This window comes from Oratosquilla oratoria, chromosome 18 (assembly GCF_046742065.1).
Source record: "Oratosquilla oratoria isolate Oo_2021 chromosome 18, ASM4674206v1, whole genome shotgun sequence".
Lineage (NCBI taxonomy): Eukaryota > Metazoa > Arthropoda > Malacostraca > Stomatopoda > Squillidae > Oratosquilla > Oratosquilla oratoria.
In genome coordinates, this window is record NC_134794.1 from 31,254,521 (window position 1) to 31,259,520 (window position 5,000).

Genomic DNA, 5,000 nt, shown 5'->3' on the forward strand with positions numbered 1-5,000 from the left:
TCACTTTCCTAAAGATATATGGAATACTAATGCTATTCGTCTTTGTTGAAGTTGCTATATTTAGTTATTTCTTTATTTCCAGATGGAAGATGCAATGGAAATTTCATCTGAAGGGTCAGCAGGTAGCAGCAGCCATGAAATGGGAGACGAAGATTTCGCACCAAGAATGACTTCGGAGCCTCACTTTCCAAGTCAGAGTGAGCTAGATGACTTAATCAGAGACTTAGGTCTTACTAAGTCAGGAGCTGAGCTTCTTACATCAAGGATGAAAGAATGGAATCTACTAGGAGAAGACTGCAGGACATCTGTGTACCGGAAACATGAAGAATTTAAAATTTACTATGACTTTAGTGATGATATGTGTTATTGTAAGGATGTTACTAGTTTGTTTTCAGCCCTTGGACTCGAACATGATCCTGCAGAATGGCAACTGTTCATAGATAGCTCAACACGAAGTCTCAAAGCAGTATTGCTCCACAATGGAAATAAAAACCCATCTTTGCCTATTGCACACTCAGTACAGAAGAAAGAAAACTATCATAATGTCAAACAGCTTCTTGAAAAAATAAATTATGCTGAATTCAAATGGGATATCTGTGGTGATTTCAAGATGCTAGCCTTTTTGCTTGGCTTACAAGGGGGATACACAAAGTATTCCTGTTTTCTTTGTTTATGGGACAGCAGGGCTGATGATGATCATTATAATAAAGTTCATTGGCCCCCAAGAGTTGAACTGCAGCCAGGAATGTTAAATGTTCTCAGACAGCCTCTAGTAGATTCGAAAAAAAAATTATTACCCCCACTTCATATCAAGCTAGGGTTAATTAAACAGTTTGTGAAGGCTTTGGATTTTGGAGGCGAAACTTTCCAAGAAATTTGTCTCATGTTTCCCAAGCTATCTGAGGCTAAGCTCAAGGGTGGTATATTTGTTGGACCCCAGGTAAACAAAATGTTGAAGTCGGAGAAACTGGAAAGAGCGATGACGAAAGTTGAAAGAGAAGCTTGGTGTTCATTTCGTGATGTAGTTCGTGGATTCCTAGGGAAATCACAAGGACCCTAATTATAAACAAATAGTGGCAAAGCTTATTGAGAACTTCAGGAAACTTGGTTGTCGTATGTCCTTGAAGATACATTTCTTGCATTCTCACCTAGATTTCTTCCCCGAAAACTTGGGGGCTGTCAGTGAGGAGCATGGCGAGAGATTTCATCAGGATATCGCAACTATGGAAAGAAGATATCAAGGACGATGGAATACTGCTATGATGGGAGATTACATATGGTCACTAGTCAGAAAAGACGAAAGCATGCATTCTAGAAAATCTCGATCGTCAAAGCACTTCTAATCATGAGAAGAGTTATCAAAACACTTGCAGTGCAAAGTTGTGTTGTTTATTTTGTTCTTACTAATATTGTAGCTCTTAAATACACTTCATATTATGAAAAAAATACTAGATGTTGTATTATTATCCTTAGAATGCTAAAGTAGATTGACTCAATTAACTACTGTAGAGAAAGGTTGCGTATATAACAATAAAATATAAAATCAAGAATAAATAAAGAAATATCGATGTTACGTCAAAACTAATGTGATATTTGGATTCAGTGACACAAAATACATATACAAACATGAAAAAATACAAATAAACAAAACATGTGTTACATTGTGTAATCAGATGCCGATTTTATTTGTAAAATAAACAAATAAATAAATAAATAAATAGATAATTAAATAAACAAATGAATAAATAAATAGATAAATAAATAAATAAATAAATAAATGAATAAATAAATATGTAATTAGGTAAAGCTCATTACAACAGGAAGGGGATACCTGGACAAGACCCACAAATTTATTTTGTATTATAAACTTTTGGCATTGATCAAACGAAACATTTCGAAAACTAACGATTACGAGATGAGGAAAAAAAACGTAAAATATTCATGAGAAAATATTTCACACTAATGTTATATTTCATCATTATTATTCTAGTAATTAGGGTCCAACTGGTGATTGATTAAAATTTTTACTTTGCATTTCTAACAGATAATTCGTTGGTTATGGATTTTGTGTTTCAAATAGCAAGCCTGCTCGTATAAGAGAGGACCAAATCGTCAAGCAAATTCAGAAAGTATTTTGATGAAAATGAAAACGAGCATGTCGAATCAATGCTGACCTTTATTCTTATACAGACGAAATATTAAAACAGAGAAATTATTTAACATGAGATTCAATTGATAAGAGTGATCGCGAGCTACTGCAGTGATATGACGTCACAACAATAAACACGATCCAATCCTTTGTGGTGAGCACTGAAGCAATTGCTTGTTAAGGTCAGATAACTTTATGACAGGTGGTAAAAGACATGGAACTACATAGTGTAGGCCTTATGGTCTCCTGCAGCCTCCTCCATTCTTATGTGCTTAGCCTTTCCATTACCATTTTTGTGATCACACCTTCTTGGCGGAAAGAAGCTCTGGTAATAACAAAAAAATAAACAGATAGAATGAAATAAAATAAATAGATAATAAATAAATAGAATCCTTTCTTACCGCGACTGCGTGCCTGTCTGACCTCGCATTCGCTCAGTTGTGGGTTCGAGTCCTGCACTCTTTCCCGATTCCCAGCAGTGATTGTTACCTGTCCCAGCAGTCTCTAGAGCGCATGATAGGGCAAAGGTGAAGGATTCAGACGCAGCTACTCAGCGCCTCCTGGTGTAGGTTCCTCACCACTTTACTACGCAGGGTCAGTGAGCATAACGCCTCATGATTCACACACACACACACACACACACACACACACACACACACACACACACACACACACACACACACACACAAATAAACACTCGTGGCGCAGTGGTTAGAGTTCCCGGCCATCACTACGGCGGTCCGGGTTCAAATCCCGCCCAGGGGTGAAATAATTTCAGTATCACTGAGCTGCGAGTCGTTACCCCAACTCTCGTGGGTGGGTAGTTGGGGATGAGTACGCGTGTAAGGTCACAACATTACCCACAGATCGGTCATATACGACCTCTGAGCTCTCTTCCGGGAGCGAAATAGCTGATCACAAGTCCAACACGTGATCCAAGACCATGGTGAATCACACTTGCATGTAAGTGGTTCCTGGCTACTATGGAGAGCTGGTCGCGTTGACCAGACTCTCAAGTAAAAAGGCTAACCAGTTTTATCAGTGCCTTCATGCATACTAAATGTCTTTTCAAAAGGCCTGCTTCAAGTTGTTTGCTGTGCTCCTGCATGCTTCTTGCACTTTTACATATTGTGTTGTACAGGGTGTAAACACACCCCTAGAATAATGTTTTTGATGTGTGTGTGTGTGCGTGTGTATGTGTGTGTGTATCTGTGTGTGTGTGTGTGTGTGTGTGTGTGTGTGTGTGTGTGTGTGTGTGTGTGTGTGTGTGTGTGTGTGTGTGTGTGTGTGATTCACCATGGTCTTGGATAACATGTTGGACTCGTGATCGGCAGCTATTACGCTCTTGGATGAGAGCTCAGAGATCATGTATGACCTTACACGCGCCCACACTCCCAACTCCCCGCCCAAGAGAGTTGGAGTAACGACTCGTAGTTCAGGGATACTGAAATTATTTAACCCCTGGGCAGGATTCGAGCCTAGACCACTGTAGTAACAATTGCGAACGTTACTACTGCGCCGTCGAGGTGTGTGTGTGTGTGTGTGTGTGTGTGTGTGTGTGTGTGTGTGTGTGTGTGTGTATGTGTGTGTGTGTGTGTGTGTGTGTGTATGTGTGTGTGTGTGTGTGTATGTGTTGGTGTGTGTGTGTGTGTGCGTGTGTGTGGGTGTGTAATAATTATTATAATAATAATAATAATAATAATAATAATAATAATAATAATAATAATAATAATAATAATAATAATAATAATAATAATAATAATAAAAATAATAATAATAATAATAATAATAATAATAATAAGTTTATTGAAATAACAGTGATACATTGACAATAATACAATAGGGTAATTATATGAGTAATACGCCTAGTCTACGTTTTATAGTGTGTGCGTGTGTGTGTGTGTGTGTGTGTGTGTGTGTGTGTGTGTGTGTGTGTGTGTGTGTGTGTGTGTGTGTGTGTGTGTGTGTGTGTGTGTGTGTGTGTGTGTGTGTGTGTGTGTGTGTATGTGTGTGTGTTTGTGTGTAAGTATAAGTGTGTGTTTGTATAAGTGTGTTTGTATATATATACATATATATATATATATATATATATATATATATATATGCTGAGACATTCTGACAGGTTGACGTATGCGGAGTAGGAAACACAGGAGTCTTAGTCTTGAGTTTATTCCTGACTAGTTTCGCAGGTATGCTATTTCAAAGGAATAGGTTTACAAACGGGCTGTGAGCATTATATACATGGGATGGACCTCACCACCTCCCCGAGTTACCATAGTTGGTGACGAGTGTGAACATTACATTGTGGCTAACGTAACAATGATGAAATTTTTACAATTAAATATGATAATACTAATAACAAAGAAATTGTTAATAGTAATTGTAACAATAGTAATGATAACAATGATGATAAAAATGAAAATTTAAATATTTAAATAATAATAGTAACAATAATAATAACAAAAATAATAATAACAATAAAATAGAAGTAATAATAATAATAATGATAATAATAACAATAAAATAAAAGTAATAATAATAATAATAATAATAATAATAATAAAAATATGATAATACTAATAACAAAGAAATTATTAATAGTAATTATAACAATAATAGTGATTACAATGATAATAAAAAGGAAAAATTAAATATTTAAATAATAATAGTAACAATAATAATAACAATAATAATAATAATAACAAAGATAATGAAAGTAATAATAATAATGATGATAATAATAATAAAAACATAATGATAATAAAAATAATGATAATAGTAATAATAATTATAATAATTATAATAACAATGATAAAAATAATAGTGTTGAAAATAAATAATACTAAAGAAT